This window comes from Camelus dromedarius, chromosome 13, assembly GCF_036321535.1.
Source record: "Camelus dromedarius isolate mCamDro1 chromosome 13, mCamDro1.pat, whole genome shotgun sequence".
NCBI classification, from domain to species: domain Eukaryota; kingdom Metazoa; phylum Chordata; class Mammalia; order Artiodactyla; family Camelidae; genus Camelus; species Camelus dromedarius.
Window position 1 is genome coordinate 67,409,856 of NC_087448.1, and position 20,882 is coordinate 67,430,737.

A 20,882-nucleotide genomic window follows, 5' to 3' on the forward strand; every position below is an offset into this window, starting at 1 on the left:
CTGGGGAAGCAGTGAAGGAATGAAGGAACTCGCCCCCGCCCACGACCTACGTTCCTAATTTGAGCTTTCTGCCTCCTTTTACATACGTTCAATCCTGAGTGACATTTGTTCTCAAATCCTGGGGCTCGTTTTAAAGCTCAGAAAGATTGATATTATAATCTTTATTTGGATCTTAATCTGAGCCTACCTAATATTCCTTATATTCAGTCTTTCTTTAAAGATTATTACATTCAAAACATCTCGGAATTAACTACCAGCAGACAGAGTAAAAGGCAGGGATGACCCCCAAGTACCCCAGCTTTGCTGTCAGCCAGCCACGTGACCGTGGTCCACAGACCGCCTGCTGACTGTAGCTGGTGCAGCCACGATGGAGGACAGTATGGAGAGTCCTTAAAAAACTAAAAATAAACTTATTGTATAACCTAGCAATCCCACTCCTGGGCCTGTATCCAGAGAAAATTTTAATTCGAAAAGACACCTGCACCCCAGTGTTCACAGCAGCACTAGTTACAACAGCCAAGACATGGAAGCAACCTAAATGTCCATCGACAGATGACTGGATAGAGAAGATGTGGTATATTTATACAATGGAATACTACTCAGCCATAAAAAAGAATAAAATAATGCCATTTGCAGCAACATGGATGGTCCTAGAGATCGTCATACTAAGTGAAGTAAGTCAGACAGAGAAAGACAAATACTATATGATATTACTTATATGTGGAATCTAAAAAAATGAGACAAATGAACTTATTTACAAAATGGAAAGAGACTCACAGACGTAGAAAACAAACTTAAGGTTTCCAAAGGGGAAGGAGAGGGGGGAGGGATAAATCAGGAGTTTGGGGTTTGCAGATACTAGCTACAATATATAAAATAGATAAACAGCAAGGTCCTCCTGTACAGCACAGGGAACTATATACAATGCCTTGTAATAACCTACAATGAAAAAGAATATGTATAAATGAAAGACTAGGCTGTACACCAGAAACTAGTAACACAATATTATAAATGCTCAGTTGCCCTTCAATTTTTAAAAAAATTAACTAAAAAAAAGAAAGAAGCCACCCGCCCTCCTGTTGCATATTCTTATTTGTTCCAAAGGAGGTTAGACTCGTGATGCCATGTATTCAGTTGCGGAGGCCCTGCACGGTGGCAGGTGCTGGCTTACAGCCCTGGCATTCCCAGGAGGAGGAGGATGGAGGGACACAGGTGGACAGGTGCACAGGGAGGGGCACACCTGGGGGAGCGGCTCAGATCAGCCCTGGCGGGCTCTAGGGAACTGACCCCAAAGAGTGGTGTTTATGTACATCTCGAAGGTCTCGAAGGATAAGGAGGAGTTAGCTAGGTCAGGGGAGGGTGGCAGAAGGCACCCAGGGCCATGAACTCCGTGAGGAAGGAGGAGAGCTCTATACACGTGAGGATGAATTAAAAGATGCCAGTGATGGTGCAGGAAAATCCACACCAAGAGCAGTTACCTTGCCCCGGACCTCTTAGCACTAGGAGGGACTCACGGGGGACTGTCATCAGGAAGGGATCTCTGAGATGGCATTTCTGTGCGTGTCATGCTCTGGAGGGCAGGAGTGGGGTTTCCAGATCTTGGCAACATAGTGCCTGGCCAGTCCCTGCCCAGAGGCCTGGGCTCTGTTCCTGCCCTCCTGTGAGGGTGAGCTTACTTTCCTACAGCCCCATCCCAACAGCGCCTCAGACATTTAAGTGGAGCTTCCAGAGACACGAAAACTTGTTCCTGGTGGGGCAATTCCCATCCTTTCCTTGGGTTTTCACAGGTCAGATTTTTCGAAGGCCAGTGGGGCCAAAATGACAGTCCCTAGACTGAGAGTTTTCAATTGGTCTTCCCTGGAAGCTCCACCTGTTACAGTGAAAACCACCCACCCCTCCTCGGAGGGGAAATGGATGGGATGGAGAAAAGCAGTGCTGGGGATGGGACAGTCCCCTGACTCAGCACCAGTGCGGTCCCTCTCCAGGGCGAAGCCCAGTGCTGGCTTGTGCCCCTGATGGCCAAAGGTCTTTGCAGAGGACACAAAATATAGACTTTATGGGAAAGGAACCCCAGAGCATACTGTCACCACCCCCTAACCTTAAAAGGGTGAGGACATTGTTATACGCACTGTGTATCCTGTGTCCTGAAAACCAGAAGGCTGCTGGTATGGGACTGGGGCCCCGGGCACCGCCTTCTTCCGAGCGCGGTCCTCTGCTGCTGCCCGCAGTCCACGTGCCAGTGCGGTTTGCAGAATTAACCTGAGACACGACATCCTCTTGAAAAGTGAGCACCCAATTAGATTCTGTGAAGAACAGACATCCCTTCCCCTTTAAAATTATGAAAATAGTCTCATACAGCCTCCAGGCACGTTATTTGAATTGCACAGTGTCAGAGGCTGAGATGATCCCTAAAGACGATGGAATCAGCTAAGAGGCTTTGCTCCAGCGCTGAGCGTGGACGGGGAGTGTATTTAAATCACACAAACTCTGACGTAAATTATCTCCAGAAAGATACTTAAGCAAAATGGCAACCGTGAGAGTTACTCTCCTTGGAAAAATCTAGGCTACAGCTAATAGGAGATGCTATCTCAGTACAGGGTTACAGGAATCAAATGGATGTGACATTTCACCATTGACTTTATTTGTTATTTTTAATTATGATTAATGGCAATGAGCATTTAGCTTGTCATAAATGTATATGGCAACATAAAAAATTGTTATAAAGGAGGTTTCTAATGAAATAATAAAACTGAAAGGTCGCTTTTTACCTAGCTGATTGTGTGCACACACATAGGGAGAATGCTAGGCTAGCCTCCAGCTCCAAGCCAGCCCCAAACCTCTGACCCCAAGGGAACAGCCCGGCTTTATCCACCCCCTGCATCTTAAGAAGCCTTATTTCCAGGAACAGTCAACAAATACCTTTTTTTTTAAATTGAAGTATAGTCAGTTTACAATGATGTGTTAATTTCTGGTGTACAGCATCGTGATTCTGTATTTTATATACGTATATATTCTTTTTCATTATAGGTTACAGGATATTGAATATAGTCCTCTGAGCCGCACAGTGTAAACTTGTCGTCTATCTGTTTTATATATAGTAGCGTGTCTGCAAATCCTGAACTTCCAACTTGCCCCTCCCCTCGCCTTCCCCCCGGTAACCGTAAGTTTCTTTTCTACATCTGTGAGTCTGTTTCTGTTTTTAGTAAATAAGTTTTTTTTCAGATTCCATATACAAGTGACATCACATGCTATTTTTCTTTCTCTTTCTGGCTGGCTTCACTTAGTATAATGATCTCCAGGTCCATCCATGTCACAAATATCTATTACAGGTGCTGGAAACTCGGCAGCAGCTAAGACAGCCCCTGTCCTCACTCAGCTTTCGGTCTGATGGGAGATGGAAATAGATAAATATGGTGTGTTGGAAACTGTTCAAGGGGACCCTACAGGTGCTGCGCTCAGAGGAGCAGCGCCTCACTCAGGCTCAGAAGGTCCCAGAATGGGGGTGGGGGTAGAGCTCAGTGGTGGAGTGCGTGCTTAGCATGCACTAGAGGTCCTGGGTTCAATCCCCAGTACCTCCACTAAAAAAAAAAAAAAAAAAAAAAAGGAGGTCCCAGAAGGCTTCCAGAGGAAGTACATTCTAAGCCGAGAACCCAAGGGTGAACTGAACTTCTCCAGGCAATGAGGGAAGAGAGAGGCTGTTCCGGGCCGAGGCAACGGTGTGATCAAACAGAGCACCCGTGGCCACAGCCTGTGCCCCACGGAGTATCCACTCCAGGAGTTCGTAGATTCAGACCCCTTGCTCTGGGTTTCTGGGTAAAGGTTAAGTAAGTTCCTCTGAAACTCTTTTAAAGAGCCATCCAGAAAGTAGTGACATTTCTGAGCAAAATGGATCAAACTGAGTTGAGATAAACAATTAAATATATTTTCACAGAAGCAGGCATGGTAGCTTCCAAAGCTTCTACGTGCTTCTCCCCTGAAGTGGATGCTGCTTCGTGAATGAGGGCGTGAATGAGGGCGGGACGGGACCCGAGCCGGGGGTCGTGCTGGGAAGGAGTGGGAAGGACCCGCCGGCAGGCTTCGGTGCGGGGGCTGCGGACGGTCCAGCTGAGGGCGCCTGCTCTCTCCCTGACCTCATTATCACCACCCCTTTCAAGCCATTACATTCAATTACACGAAAGAGCCCGGGAGGTTAATACAAGCACATGGCTTGCTGAACAGCTAATGAAATCTCAATAAAAAGGATTCAATGGCCACAATCCATAATGAACATAAAATCAGATTAGAGGATGGAGAACAGCGCCTCTGTGCTCACCTCTTTCTAGGTGACACATTGCTCTCTCCCCGCAGCTAGCGTTTACGGAGTACTTACTATTTGTCACACGCGAGATGCTGAACGTTGGGGACATAAAGATAAAAAAGACAGTGCTCGACCTCAGTGGATAAGGCAGAAATCCCTGCAAACAGCTTGGGAAGAAAAGAATACCTTTTAGACACATGCTCTGTGTTTCTTCCCTTCTGAAAGCCTGTTTCTCTGTGTTCCTTTCCATCCGTCAGTTGCCTAGAAATCCTCCCTCACTGTCATAAAATCTTACAGACTGACAGGTCCTTAGGGAATCTCATAGGCTTTTGGTTTCCAGCCTGTCTAGATCCTAAATTTCTTGGCAGTGCCTGAGGGCCATCTGTTGACAAATGTTGATGGTCCTGTGCTCGTCACTCATTCATTTGACTGTGAAGCGTGAGCCATTGAAGATACAGCCCTAAGCAAAAAGGTGGAGGTCCCAGCCTCCTGGAGGTGACGGTCCCTGACCACGTGGTGTTTAGAGTCTCTGAGGAAGGACAATCATGAGATCAGATCACAAGTAGAAACATACGGCTGTGACGCTTGCACCAAGCAGGGGTACACCTCACATGGGAGTGCAGAATAAATAACGGAATCTGAGAGGTCAGGAGGGTCTGGAAAGGCTGCCGGGGATGGGGTGGTGTGGACAGAGGCCTGGGGCCCGATTGCATTAGGGGGAGGGAGGGGCATTCATGGGGAGGGTGGCGTGTGCAAAAGGCTCAAGATGGCAAGGATTTCAGTGTTTTCAAGAGAAAGGAAGACAGTAATGGATGGAGCTCAGAGAGTGAGATGGATTGTGGAGCAAAATGAAGCCAGGTACGCCAGCCCTGTAAACACAATGTGGCTTCGGGTCCTTCTGCTCAAAGCAGCGGAGAGTCGGGGCTGGTGAGCTGATCACATCTGAGCTTGGAAACTTCTCTCTGGCGACAGTGTGAGGGGACAGTGTGACCATGTGAGTGCCAGGCTGGCAGGGAGCTGTCGGAAGTGGTTCAGGCAACACCCAATGATGCTGTGTGGACTCTGGCTGCCGGTGGAGAAGCGAGTGTAACCAACATGAATTGCCTCCGACTCCCAAGGAGCAGCAGATGGTCCATTTCTTTTTTTCAAAATTCAAACAAGACTTAGCTCCAAATGACTGCTCACCATTGGAAACAAGTGGTGACTTGGAGCTGGGTTTTATTTGATCGTGGTGGCTCTCGCCCCCTCCCCATCCCTGGGGTCCCTCCAGGGCTCACGCAGGAATAATGAAGGGGGGGAAGTCAAGAATTTGCTCCCTGCCTCTGATCGATTTCCACCTAGAGAAGACTCCGTATGAACTTGATTGCCTAATTCTAAAATGAATTTGGTTCTGCATGACCCCAAATACTAGCCATCTGTCCTTGTCTAAAAGTCAAAACCATAACAAGGGAGCGCTGCCACCTGGAGACATTTATTTTAAGCCCAAACAACCTGCCCGCACGTCTGAGCACAGTGTCGCCTTGTCGCAGAGCTGCCGGCCAGCGGCTCGCTGTGGCCTGCACTCTTTGCCTTGCCCTTCGTGGACCATTTGGAGGGGCAGGGAGTGCGGGGTTGGGAGGCATGTTCCAATAGTGGGCTCAGCTCCCCCCAGCCCAGCTTGTCATGCAGAGTGGGCTTCACTATGGCTCCCAGGACGCAGGTGCCAGGTCGGTGCCCCCAGGCATCTCTGCAGCCTCCCCCGCCCCGGTCCTGCACCAGGTCATGGCTGTGAGCGATAGAACACACACACCTGTCTCCTTCCCTAAACACCCTCGCCCGTTCCTCCCCCAGCCCTCACCTCCTCCCCCTGCCCTCACCTCCTCCCCCTCTTGGCTATGTTATCGTTATCAACTTAGATATTTCAGATGAAGAGCTGTGCCACTTGGGGCTTGGGGGCGATCTGGGGTCTTACCTACCCCCACCTGGCCTGAAATGGAAAAACAGGTGTCAACTCCCCCCAGGGCAAGGGAGCGCAGAGCTCTGGAAGCCAGAGGCCCAGAGGAAGAGGAGGAATCCCTGTCTCCATCAAGGGTGAATGCGTTCCCCCCCGCAGCACCGAATACCGTGTTGGTGAGCCACGCTGCGTCCGGCCCTGCCAGGCTCCAGATACTCCCTGCCCTGGAGGAGGATGCCCTGGGAGGCCAGGCAGTTCCTCTGGTCACTGAGCCCTCAGCCGAGGCAGGGGAGCCCCAGGTGCCAGCTCTGGGGAGCCTCCGGAGCCAGCTGGTGGGACCAGGGACGCACGCCGGCAGGGCCACTGCAGGGACCTGCAGGTTGTGCCTGGCCCAGAGGGTGTGGGGACTGAAATCCCACGCTCTGCTGGAAAAGGCATGTGCTGGCTGTGGGCGCAGGAGCCCGGGAAAGGGCTCCTTTTACAGTTCGTCTGCCTGGAGACAGGCCTTTTATAACCGCCTGCCCTGGGGGGAGTCGTTTTCCAGTTCATGTAAAGGCCCTGCAGGTGGTTGCACCCCAGCACCTAGGAGTCAGAGAGGCAGGCAGTTGCCCAGGGACCCACCTGATGCCCCAAAGCTCTGTTCACAACCCGCCCTCCACACAGGGTGGGACTAACCCAGCTGAACAGAGGACCTCAGAGAGTTAGAACCTCCTGAGATGGGATCTCAAAGATGCGGAGGGACTGAGAGTGGGGTGCAGGGACAGAACACAGAGAAGATGGCAGTAAGTCAGAGCCGGGAGGTGGAGCGACGCTGCTTAGCCAAGCATCCGTGTGGCCCGGTCACGCTGGAGACAGGGCCTGGGTCAGGAGTGCTGGCCAGAGCTGCCAAGGCCACCAGGCTCTGGCCGGGTGCTGGGCAGCACCTGCAGACTCCAGGCCACTGCAGGATGCTGACGTCCTGGGCAGGCTGTTACCTGGCTCTTGTACCCCCAGAGTGAAACCTGTCACTGGGGGCTGCCCAAGGGTGTACTTGGTCCTGGCAACCTGAGCAGGTCCAGAAGCCAGCACAAAGGCGAGAGGCAGAGACCAGAGAAGGGCAGGGAACTCACACCGTGACCGTGATTGGGATCTACAGCCCCCACCAGTGTGGTGGTCACTTCGCTGCCCTGTGACATCCCTGTCCTGCCTCCAGTCCTGAACTCACGCAAGCTTCTCAACTCTTGTTTCCCACGTGTGCTCCACTCACCTGCCCACCCACCACCACCAGGGGCATCGCTCTCGCTGGGACGGAGTGGATGTGCGGCCATCTGACCCAGAGAGGGCACAGGACGATCGGCTTATCAAGCTCTACTCGGACAGAGCCGCCCTCCCGACACAGTTGCTCCGCAGCACGCGCCGTGGTTGACTTACCTGCCTCACGGGCTCCCCGCTCCCCACCAGCTGGCGCACTGGAAGAGGTCAGGGAGCCTCTGCGTCGCATCCCTCTCGTCCAGGTGCTTAACACGCCCTCCCTGAGTCAGACGGAACACGCCACAATATGTGTGTAAAGGAGTCGTGTTCTCTACAAAGCGATCACTGTGGTCATTTTGGAACAAGGCTTTTTGAACTGTCTTCAGAAAATTCGTTTGGAGGCTTCACGGGAGAAAGAAGCCTTCATGCTTTATGCAACCAGTGGTGAACAGAAAACAGGGCTAAACCCCAAACCAGCTAAAATCCAGCTGCTTACAGGAAAGCTTTTTAGCGACTGACTCTTGCATTTTTACTTACTGAGATTTTTACTTTTCTGGCCTTTGAGCTCGTTAAGGCCAGAGAGCTGGCCCGCTGTTGGGAGAGCTGGAGGCTCACACGCACCTGCCATGACGGAAGAAGGCGGTATTTCCGAATACACGCACACATTTTCTTTCTGATGAAAGAATTTGCTAGTGATGCTTAAAATCTGTATTATGCTTCTATCCCCAGTTTTGTCCTCGACATTCAGATTTTAATTCGGGAGGCAAGATTGTCCATACTTGGTGTGGACATGCTTGGGGTGGCAGAGAGAAGCCATCAACCCCAGCGTCTCTAAGTCCTGTCACCTCCCGTAGTCACATGTAACTCTTTGATACGTCCCGGTTGTGGGGAAACGCACAGTGGGGTTGAATCACAGCAGATCCAAGTCCGCCCAGATCACCCCACAGCCCAGGCCTCCTCAGGACTGGCGAGTCCAGCCCAGGCTTTCCCTGTGCTACCGTGGTCTTCCTGCTCAGGACACAGCTACGGGAACCCCAGCACTCAAGGGGACCCCTGGCTTCCCCGAGGAATTAATTAAATGGGCTCCAGGTCAGAATAAAACACCTCAACATTGAACTGAAGGCCTTGAACTCCTCTGGGGCAATCAGAGACTTTCCCAAGCACCAGCTTTGCCCAGTGTCAGCGGAGCACAATTTGCCTGGGCACAGAAAGTGCTAGGCTGCCCACGGAGCTGTTTCACAGGAGCCCAAGGAGCTGTGAGGCCAGCGTAGCAGAAACACAGTAGATCCTGTGGGGCTGGTCCCAGAGGGGCGGGAAGCACGCACCTGCCTTCCTATAGCTCTGGCCCAGCAGGAGCCGTGCCCGCCGAGTTCCCAGGGCCGCCCCCACCACGAGATACACACGCGGTGCAGAGAACATCGGCCTGAAAACTGATGCTCCAGGATCTCTTCCCTGGACTGCCGACCTTTGGCTGTCTAGGCTGCAGACTGTTGCCACCCAGACCTTTGACATTCCTGGTTCCTCAAGCCCACCTGATCCCCCAAGCAGACCCAGGACCCTCCTTATTGCAGGAGCCTCCCTGACTCCCTGGCTCTGCTTTTGGTCCTGGCTGACCCAGCCCTGCCAGCCCCCATGCCTGAGGCAGCACTGAGCTGGGGGACCTGGCCAGCCGGTGGGGAAACAGCGCAGCACACATGCCAGAGGCTGCAGATCGTGCGGCAGGGCTAGTGCTCTCAGAGCCTCCTTGGTGATGCTCACGCCCCAGCCCACCTTCAGATCATGTCCTGTGTCGCCCCAGCCCCGCCTGCTCTCAGACTACACTTCACGTGGTTTTTGAGCAAGTCATGCTTCCACGCCCAGTGGTTACTTTTCCGCTAGGCAGTATGAATACTTTTCTTAGGAAATACAATGGGATGCTGCATTAATCTGTTATACAAGATTGATTTTAATTTGGAGTTTTTAAAGCCCTTAGAGATTTATATCTTTGCTGCAGTAGCAAATTTATTCCCCGAATGGGCTCATCTGTTAGGAAACACATACCGGGCGTCATGGCAGGTATGTTACTTTATCTCATTTAACCATTCCATGCAGTGGGCAGTAACAGTCCCATTTACAGATGAGGAAGCTTCGGCTTGAGGAAATTAAGCAGCCTGCTCAGGGTCACAGGAGGTAGTAGAAGCAACCAACAGCAAAGGCAAGAATGGCATTTTGTTGTTAGGAATTTTTGCTAAGTTGTCTGCACATGGTTTACATGCTTCTCTGTGACCTTAACCGTGAACTCAAAAGGTTGACTGGGGTGGCAGCCTAAGGGCTCCAAGGGGCCCGCCCCCTGCCGACCACGAAAGCCTGGGAGAGACGCAGCAGGTGACTGTTGCTGGTCTCACAAGAGGTCGCGAGATCCCCGAAGCTCTCACGTAGGTCAGGGCCGGAGCGCGACCAGCCGGGCCGAGCGTCACACCAGGTGGCAGGTGGCCGGGGGCGTCTGTCAGGAATCACTGGTAGCCGCCGTGCTGTGGGGAAACAGAGCAAGACAAAGGTCAGGAAGGAAGAATCAGGGACTCCAAAACTGAGACTACATGCCCCGGACGGGGAGAAATAGTCCTCAGTTGGTGATATTCCCTGGCTTCTGGCAAAAGACAAAGCAAATCCTCTCTACAGGAGAGCCTTCCCAACCCCTGGTGTCAGCTACCCAGACAGAGTAAGATGTGAAATAAGCTCACAATCACAGCCAAGATAACTGAACACAAGGGAGCAGAGCAGGGCACTGGGACAGAGCATGACCGCAGTGAGCCTGCCGAGGACTGTAGACACTGGAACCGTCAGACACAGAATGTAGACAAGCTATGTATTAGTGACAAAAGAAATAAAAAAGTCAACCACAAAGATTATCAATCATCAAGAAATGATTAGGAATAATCGGATGTTTAAAAATCAAAATTCTGGAAATGAGAAAAAGCTATAATCATTGAAATAAAAACTCAGCAAATGGGTCAAACAGCAGATTAGACACAGTCGAAGGAAAAATTGTGAACTAGGAGTTATAACCAAAGAAATTACTCACATTAAGGATGTGAGCGGAAAACATTAAAGACATGATAACAGATGTGGAATGCTGAGCGAGGCAGTCTAAGTTACATCCAGGCAGAATGCCAGAGGAGGGGACAGAGACGGAATATAAAGAGATCATTCTCCAGGACTGGTGAAAGACGTGAGTCCACACCTAGGAAGCACACTGTGCCTGAACCAGGAAAGGGCACTCGATGGGCAGCCTTCCACTCTGCCGTCAGCACCCTGTCCCTGCGTTTCAGCCCCTCCCCACAGCTTCTGCCTCCTCCGTGTCTGAGACGGGGTGAGGAGGGGGCAAGGAGGAGAGGAAAAGGGGCTTTTACGCGAAGCTGGTGCTGTTTGTGTCCCCCCTTGTCTGTCAGATGCCTTCTGTTTCGGAAGACTTTCAAATTCCTGCTTTCTCTCTTGTGGGCTGCACTCCCGGGCCACTCTGTTGCGTCCACGCCTTCAGCTCCTGCACCTGTGCTGTTACACCTATAGGCTCTTCTGGCTAAAACCCCTTGTGCCAGCAGGCAGCCCTCTTGGGCAGAGTCCTCCAGGGTGATGTGGGCCTGACCCCCCTCCACGGGGACCCTCCTGCCTCCTGGTCCTGCACAGTGTCTAAGGGCAGCCGGCTCCCATGGGGGCCGTCTCTCCTCACTGACATCCCCTCCCAGAAATGTCTAGAGGAAACACAGGTACGGTCTCCCTCCGTGTGTGTGTGTGTGTGTGTGTGTGTGTGTGTGTGTGTGTGTGTCCCAAACCCCCAGGGACATGCCTCTCAAGAGCCTCCTGCTCTGGCAGCAGCAAGGGCCAGGCCTCAGAGTTGTTCCCCTGGCTCAGCAGGCACTTGGCAGTGAGCGAGCTGCTTCCAGGCAGCCCTGGTCTCCAGGAAACCTTCTCCTGGGGGCCCCCACCTGCGAGAGGGGGGCGGGCAGAGCACCGTTCCTGCTCTGCCGAGGAGCTCAGCCAGCACTGCGCCCTGTGTCTGTGCGCGCCTTTCAAGGGCCTCTCAGAAACACTGCAGCCTCCTCAGCGAGCCTGAGGTAGCGGTTATTGGATTGCCTCGCTGTATTTTAACTGCGTAGATGAGTCTAGAACCTTCCTTCAGAATAAGGAGTTCCTGTCATTCATTTCTCAGCTCTGAGGCTTTGGCCAAGTTTCGGAGACTAGAGAAATGCTTTGGTCTTATTGTTTGAAGCTGATGTGGACAGTGAGAGAGCTGGTCTTCAGCAGAGTTCTCTGTGTGTGACGCATTCACTGGGCAACTCTCTCACTTCACTTTGGATGCGGACCGTGCTTGGAGGCTGAGGATAGACAGTAATGTAGACACACACACACCACCACCACCACCACCATATACACACCTCATCACACACACACTCCACACATACGCACACACCACACACACCACACCCCCCCCACCATATACACATACACCTCCCACACCACACAGACATATGTACACACACGTCATCATGTGCACACAGCTCACCTCGCACACACCACACACACCACACACACACGCACACGGCGAGGCTGGCAGGGCCACCGTGTGCTCTAGCTGGCCACACTCAGAACTCAGTGCCACAGGAAAATAACATGCATTTGCAGCCTTTTCATCCAGAAAACAAGAGTAGAAGTGTATCTAATTATTGCTAGGTTACTGCATTTCCCAAAGAGGGACACGCACAGATAAAACAGCATGCCCGAAGCAGTCAGCCTCCTCCTTCGTCATTTTTGGAACTATTTTTCTCTGCCCCTTGGGTGTGCTTAGAGGATCCAGAATCCCTTGTTCAAAACCTGCTAGGGCAGATGTGTTTCAGATTTCAGAAGTGTGCAGACCTCAGGAAGTCAGTCTAAGGCAGCTGCCACGCTTTATGTAACAGCCCCAGGTCTAGGGCAGCATGTCATAATTAAACTCACGAGCATTCCTCTAGCAAAGGGTATCAACAGTCGCCCTAAGTGTCATGAGTTAAGATCCTAATTTGCCTCATCTCATTTTAGGTCAGGTTCTGCCTCTAAATGCAAGAGATAAAAAAATCCCCAGACCTCTTGGGTTTTGGATATTGGAATTGTAGATAATGGATTGTGAGCCTTTCTGCCCAGTTTTTGGACTTACCCATCTTTTCCTCCTTCTGTGCACATCTTCCTTTGTTCATGCTTTGGGTCTGATATCACAGCCTTTTCCTGTCCTTCCTCAATCTTATCCTTCTTAAATATCTCAGGCGTAACAGTCAGACTAATTTTTACTTTCAAATGCTGTAGCTACAACCCGCTTTGTGCAGTGAGGACATTCAGGCGCAAAGAGACGTGGTCTAGACTCGGATTTTAGGCGTCGCAAAATAGGTTTGTGTCTTATGCAGCTTTGCAGAGTCCACAATTTGAGCGATTTACCAAAAACATACAGGGCCCCTGGTGTTTCATGCACCAACGCTGAAAAGAACACTTCAGGCACTGAGCAAGCCCCCACCCTTCATTCATTGGTTAAATCAGTGAGGATTAGCCATTGGTTCCTGGTCAGCCAACCCATCTCACAAGACTCCACAAGAACTAGTTTCTGGTTGCAGATGACTTTCTGGAGTCACCCAGAGTTATGCATAACTATTTATGCCAGGAAATAAAATCTCCAAAGCACAGCCCAGCAGAACGCAAGCACTCGTTTCACGCGGGGGTGTGAAGTTTTACCCACTGGAGAACGCTCATCCTGCGTCTCAGCTGTGGGTCGTGGCTCCACGCCTCGCTCAGTGCACTCAAGAAGCGCTCATCTTATTTGTGCGTCCAAGCCTTTTTCACAAGAGCCAAAGGTGGAGGCAGCCCAAGCACCCGCGGCCGCGGGAACGGCTAAGCAAGCAGTTGCATGTGTATGAACACAAGGGGACCGACTATTCAGCCTTTGAAGAGGAGGGAAATGCTGACACGTCTACAGCACGGATGAGTCTTGAGGACATGATGGTGAATGAAATAAGCCAGTCATAGAAAGACAAATACTGTGCAATTCCGTTTATGTGAAGAACCTAGAGTAATCAAACCCAGAGACCCCCAAAGTAGAACGGTGGTTGCCAGGTGCTGGGAGGAGGGGGGATGGAGTGTTGCTGTTTAATGGAGAAGGGGTTTCAGTTTTGCACGATGAAAAGATCCTGGCAATGGACAGTGGTGACGGTTGCACCACAGTGTGAATGTGAATCATGCCACAGAACTACACACTTGAGAACTGTTTTAACGGTACATTTCACATTGTGTATTTGCACCACAATAAAGAAGAGAATAGCTAATACTAACCAAGATAACTCTTGTTTTGCAGACATACTTTTTGCTTCAAGTACTAACATGAGCCCCAAAATGACAGAACAAGTCATCAACATACACCTGAAACTAAAATGCAAGAGACACTGATAGCATCGATGACCTCCACTAGGAAAGCCTTCCATCGGGCTTTGCACAGTTTGTTTTTGCGCATGAACATTTTGAATTTACAGCAGTGATGACTTGGAAAGGGGGGAACAAAGTGAATCTCAGCTTTAAGAAAACTAGGACACGGTGTCATTTATAGAAACAGGTTCAACTGGTTTTATTTGGAATTTTTTTTCGCAACTCTCTTCGCGATAAATAAAAGCAGATGCCACCAAACCGGGGATCTTTGTTCGCAGCTGCTGACAAACTGTTCAGTTGCATGAAGGTACCGAATAGTAGGCGGCCATCTTGCCAGCCCTCCTGGGAAACCACCTTCTAGAAGAAGCCGACAGACCCCTTTGGGGCCAAACACTCATCCTCCCCCCCGAGGAGCCGTAGCCAAGCCACACTCGGGAAGCTGCCACACCCAGGGTCTATGAGGAGTGGAGTGGTCTTCTCACCTCGATTTGGGGGCAACCCAGAGCCACCCCATAGTGCCCCCTGGGATTGGCAGAGGCTTCTGGCACCACTCACCCTCAGTTCTCCATCCTCTGCCAGTCCTGCTTACTTGCTCCCTCACCAGCAGTGATCCCAGTAAACTTCCCTCAGGCAAACCCTCATCTTAGCCAGTTTCCCAGGAAACCTTCCCCAAGACTGTGATGGGTACCAGGGGGGCAGGAGCGGAGATGGGTGAGGTGAGGATGAAGAATTCTATCAGAGGCGGAGCTACAGGACCTGCTGAAGGACTGAGTGTGAGCCTTGAGAAACAGCAAGGAATCAAGGATGCTGCCTCAGTTTGGAGCCTGGGAACCAGGCGGCTGATATTGATGCTATTTTCTGAGGTTCTCCAGGGAGAAACACTGGCCACAGAAATGTTGATGTGTTCCAAAACAAGGGCTTCCAACTGCAGTTTGTAAATTATTAAAGGCTGCCCTCGTAATAGCTGTTAGTTTTGTGTGTTCTAAGAGCTTTAGATGCATTCGGGATCTTAACTTGTTTAATTCTCACAGTAGCACAGTAGCGTGGGCTTTATTTTCCTGTCCTCAGATCCTCATGGGCACCAGTCTCTTCTTCCAGATCTGGTCGACAGGATCAATGATTCTGACCTCAGGCCCTTTGCACGTGCTGCCCTCCGCCTGGAGTGCTCTCCCCCGACCCCACCACTCTTCTGGCTGTGACCTTCTTCAGGTATCACCTCAGAATTCACTCCATCAACGTGGCTTCTCTTGTCCTCCAAGGTTAATGAGGCCAGGTAGTCCTGGTCTCACAGTGCCTGGACATCTTTCTTTATGGATTGACTCTATGGTTTTCCTTCATTGAATAGCCCTGTGATATTTCCTATTTCTTTTTGATTAACCCAATAGTATTTCTTTGCTATTTCACTACAATTATAGTTATATTACTATTTGTGAGATGAATCTCTTCCCTGGTGTATTTTAAGCTCCATGAGAGTAGACGCTGCCTGACTCTGATTTTTCCCAGCACAGTCTTGGCACATAGTAGGCTCTCAAGAAATATTTGTTGAATGAACCATGGAAGTACAGGGGTGAATGAAATTATAGGACTTCCCAAGAGTCCAGGTCATTTTGTTGCAGAGCTGGGATGTGAACCCAGGTCTATTTGACTCCAAAGGTCAAAACACATCATAATTGGCTGACTGAGGTCGGGTGGGCAGCCCCATCTAACTGGTCAGTAGTATCTGGACTATTACAATATGCACGGGAGTCCAAGAATGCTTCCTGGAAACTGGATTGAAATGGGGGTTCCTATAACACCCAGCCCTTCACTGGGACGCTTCCCAGAACAGCAGGGAAGTGATCATGTTCCTTCACCCAGGCAACTCTAAACCAGATTCAGGTTGACGTAAAGAATTGGGGCAGGATGCGATGGGGGGACAGGAGGCTCTAAGAAGTTACAGTCCACTGGACTCCTCGGAGCCTGAGATGGGATGGTGTGAATCCACGAGGTCCTTTCTCACCGAAGACGGATTCACTAGAAAACCCCTTTTATGTCAGCTCTCATGTAAATCTTTCTAAAATGGGTTAGTCCACTTTCCTGCAATAATAAACCCTATTTTCTAAATGAGATCTAATTTTTTAGTGATGACAGAATCCCATGGGGCCAGCTCTGACAATCCAGCGCTGTAATGATGAAATGGACAGAGCCAAGCCAACAGAGGAGAATGCTCTGGGTCAGTGAGCGGAGGACGAGTCCAGCCTCTACCACACGTAGCTGGCGAGCGGGAGCCGGGCAGTAAACCCACGTGGACCTGCGTGTCTTCCTCTGAAAAGTGATGGTGATGGACCACATCGGTGTTTGTCATGTTGTTCAACTACATCCCGCAGTTGAGAGGATTGATCTTCGGAGTCTGCACATGTACATGTATATATGTGTGTTTATATAGAATTAAAACAAAGTTTTACTAAAAATACCTACTCTTTTGTACTCACTGGACGAGCAGAACATCCCCATCTTCATCCGTTGCTGCCCGGATGTTTCAGAGCCTCTAACAATGCAGGGGCTCTTAGGATTGCAAACGTAGGGGTCATGATCCCAGAAACTGGCAACAGGAAATTCACCCACATCAGCCCCTTTCAGTCCCAGGTGAGGAGTCATTCCTGCCGTCCCCACTGCCCACCCTGGACCACAGTCCCAGTAGCACAGGTCACAGGAAGCATGGGCTTGGGGCTGGGCTGAGCCGCAAGAGATGGCAGAACTGGCCTTTCAGACCTTCAAGCAATGGCGTGATTGGAAAAGCTGCCAACTCATTGTCCTGGTATCCTGGGGGTCTAAACCAGCTTCATTTGGGGACATCAAGGCCTCCGGCTGGGTTCACACTACAGCAGGGAGCACAGCCACAGAGGTTCACCTGCAGCCGCGCCCGGCTCTTCCTCCAGCCTGGAAGGGTGTGGCTGCCTTTGTGGATCAGAAAATTAGAACAGAGGAAAAAACAAGACCTGGGTTTCCCTTGACTGAGGGACGAGAATCTGGGTCTCCCGGTTCCTGGCCCAGCCTCCGGTACTGTTTCCTCGTGTCTGCACAGAAGGAGGCTCCTGGGAGTGCTGACAGCATGTTACTACCAAGCACATCGAGCTTACCTGCTGGGTACCAGGCCCATGCCAAGGGCTTCACGTGAGTTCATTGACTTAATCTCAAAAAGCAAACCCTGTGAAATGGGTTCCATTTTTTCCCTTTTCCAGTTAAGTAGGATGAGGAGGGGCGGTTAGGGTGTCTTCACATCCTCCAGGCCCTGAGGGACTTACAGAGTCCAAACTAGGGAGCATGGAGCAGAATGTGTCTTATTGAAAGAAACCAAGGTGGCCCTCGCCCAGACTCCTCTGAGTCATGGATAAATACATCAGAGAAGGAAACTAATTCAATTGGGCTAATTCAGATTTCATGCCATTTAACTTTAATAGGATGAATATTAGCCCATAAATAACACGTTTAAGTTGGTTGGACTGTGAACAGGGGCAAGTCGATGTTGAACCAAAGGTATTATTGCAACATCATTTAATCTGATTGGTCTTGGAGGAAACGGAGGAGGCATTTTTAGTGGCCACAAAGGTGGCTGGCTGGAGTTCTGATAAACCTGGGGACAGATGGATAAAACATCATCCCAAAACGAACAACCAGAGCTTGAGCGTCTCTGAAGCACCTAGAGGCTCAGCCCCTTCTCCTCTCCATCATGAGTGTCCTGGGGCCAGTCACCGAGCACGCGTGGTGGGGATCGCAGCATCAGGTATCCCGTGACAACTGTGGCCCAGCTCCCTTGCCCCCTCACTCCCCCGTGAGCCTGGTGAGGGCAGCAGTCAGGTCCCCTGTCCTCTGGGGCCTTGTACCAGTAGCTGCTAGTCCAGTGCCTTCGGATGAACCATTCATGCCGCTGGCCAGTGTTCCCTGTGCAGCCCCGACCTCTGTCCTGACACACAATCCTCCACTGAGGACGTCCTCGACTTGTGGTCCACCCAGATGGCCCCCGGCTTCCCCAGCAACAATTGTAGAATAAACCAACTATGGGCACCCCCAGCATTCCCCATCCTACAGCAGCACGTCCAAGTAAATTCTGGAAGCGCTCAGGGGTGTTCCAGGGTGGCTAACGAGCGATCCTGGCTGAGAAAGTTTGTGAAGCCCTGGCTTGAACTCAACTAAGTGCCTTTTTTTTTGAAGACTTTAGCCTCTAACATGCTCCTAAGGGCTGTAATTTTCCTAGAAGGACAAACACATTCAGCTTTTCCGTCTTGGTTTGGGTTCCCCAGAGGCAGGCCCTGAGATGCAGATTTACCGTCAGGAATTTTGGATGTGATCCCAGGAAACATTGGTAGGGGTGGAGAAGTGAGACAAGAAAGAAGATAAGACAACGTGCTGGGCTTTCAAGCAAGTTACCTGCTGTGGAGTAAACGTCTGCATCCTCACACATGTGTATTGTGAAGGCCCAGCCCCCAGTGTGACTGTATTTGGAAATGGGGCCTTGATGGAAGTAATTAAGGTAAATGAGGTCATAAGGGTGGGGCCCTGATCTGAAAGGATTAGTGCCCTTATAAGAAGAGACACCAGAGAGCTGGCGTGGTCTCTCCACAGGCACGTGTGCCCACACGGAGGACAAGCGTGTGAGGCCTTCAGAGAAGGTGGTGTCTACAAGCCAGAAGGAAGATCCTCACCAGAAACAGAACTCTGCCAGGACTCTGATCTTGAACTTCTAGCCTCCAGAACTGTGAGGAAATAAACCTTTTGCTGCTTCAGCCCCTCAGGCCGTGGCACTTGGTTACATCCACCCGAGCTGACTAGTGCTCTCCCGCCATGAGCTTAAGGCCCCTAAGGGTCAGAGGAAAACCTGCACCAGGGCCTTGGTTAAACCACAAGGAGACAACCTGGGGGGGCAGGTTGGGATCTCCGCACAGTAACAGGGTATAAGCGAGCTTCCCGTGCCGTGTGCTCGGCACACCCGGGACTGAGTGAGTGGCACAACCAGAGAAGTTCCCACGTCACCCAGGCGGTGGTGGCTTCTCCAATCTGAAAACATCATGCCAACTTGTTAGTCCGGTAAACTGAGACCCAGAGGGGAGGAGGGAGCTGGGGTACGTACACTGTTCCCATCAGTCCTGGCGCCCGGCGCTGACCCACCTGCAGCGCAGGTGCCCAAGCAGGCTCCAGACCAGAGAGAGTCCTCAGGCAAGAGACGCAGGTGCTGGGTGCTGGAGGTTGGCTGGTGGGCCCTGAGGGGCCGGGGCACACGCTGGGGTGTTGATAGCACCTGGCACGCGTCTCAGAATTGTCCTCACGTCTTACTGAACAGTGATATTCCTTGATGCGGTTGGGGAAGTTCAGTTCTAGACCGATGTCAGGCCCTCCAGGAGAGCTTGGCTTCTGTCAGAATCCGCCCATCTGCTCAGCTGTGGTGATCAAGTGCCACCGCAGACTGGGTGACTGAAGCAAAAGAAATTTATTTAATCTCAGTTCTGGAAGCCGTCACTGCGATTGACGTGTCGACAGGGTGGGTCCCTCCTGAGGCCTTGCTCCTTGGTTTGCAGGCAGCCGCCTTCCCCCGGTTTTTCACGTGGTCTTCCCTTGTCCTGGGTGAGTCTGTGTCCTGATCTCTTTTTGTAAGGACCTGGTTGTACTGGATTAGGGCCCACCCCTAATGTCCTCCTTTTAACTGAATCATCTCTTTAAAGTGTCTCTCTCCAAACTCAGTCCCACTCTGAGGTACTGGGAGCTAAGACTTCAACATAGGAATTTGGGGGGAATGTAACTTAGCCCCTAACACCAGTTACCCCTCCCCTAGCATCAAGGCAAGTCATTTGAAAAAGAGCACAGGGCTCTGAAATCAGCGGGACCTGCCTTAGACCGTCGGGTAGAAGAGCACGTCTCAGAGAGCACGTGGCTCCCAAGGGAGTTGTTCGGTCACCATGGAGATGCCGGCGGAGGCCCACCCCGCACATCCAGGACCTCAGACACGAGCTGCCCCAGGCTCGGGGGAGGCCTACCCTGGGGTCAGACACAGACTGCAGGCCATCGCAGTCCAACTCTGCCGCGGTCAGGTCTCCTCACTTCCGACGCCGACTCCTCCGTCACCCAGAAATAGGCCCCCTGCACACCAGACGGTTCTAGGTGCTGGAGATGCCGCAGCCAGCCAAGGAGCCTGTCCTGGGGGGGCTGAGGGGAGGACAGATGAACAAGGTGAAGAAATAAAATACCCGGCACAGTAGTGGTGATGAGCGCTGAGGACAGAAACAAAGCAGGAAGCGGACTGGTGGGAGCTGGGGGTGTACAGCGTACCGGGTGGCCGAGGGGCAGAGGAGTGGCCAAGGGGGAACAGCACTGTCTCTGCCTGACCATCCACATTCCAGGGCAGGGGCCGGACTAACCAACAGTTCAGAATCCAAAGAAAAAGAAAAACTTTGTTCCATGCAACAACGAGAATAAAATGTTTCTGAAAGTAATTCTTCAAGTTACTCTACCAAAAAAAACAGACAAAAAAACCCAAATAAATTCATTAAAAATGTGTATTGACAGAACGAGCACAGTGCCTCTCCTTAAAAGTGAGAGTAATTTTACTTTCTAATCTTAGTTTCAGGCTCTAAAAGTTCTGTAATGAATATGTGTTACTTTACAATCAGAAAAAAGACATATAATTTAAAAATGTTTAATACCATTTTAACAACACAAAAATATATAGAGAAATGAGGCCCTGACCACAGAGCTCTCTTTCTCATACAGAATCTCAAGCGGAATACTGTCTTTATGTGATGCTTGCTTCCGTTCTCTATTTGATAGTCCCTGAGGATGTTGCTTCTGCAGGAAGGAGTTAGTTCTGGGGTCCTGTATCCTGCAGGCCACCTCTGTTCATGCAGGAGCCCGTCCCTGAGTGTGGGGAGAGGTAGTTGGGAAAACGTTCCCTGCTGACGGGGAAACACCAGAATATCACGCCTTTTCCTTCTCCCATCTTTATAAACGGAGAGATCATATTTAAACTTAAGATCT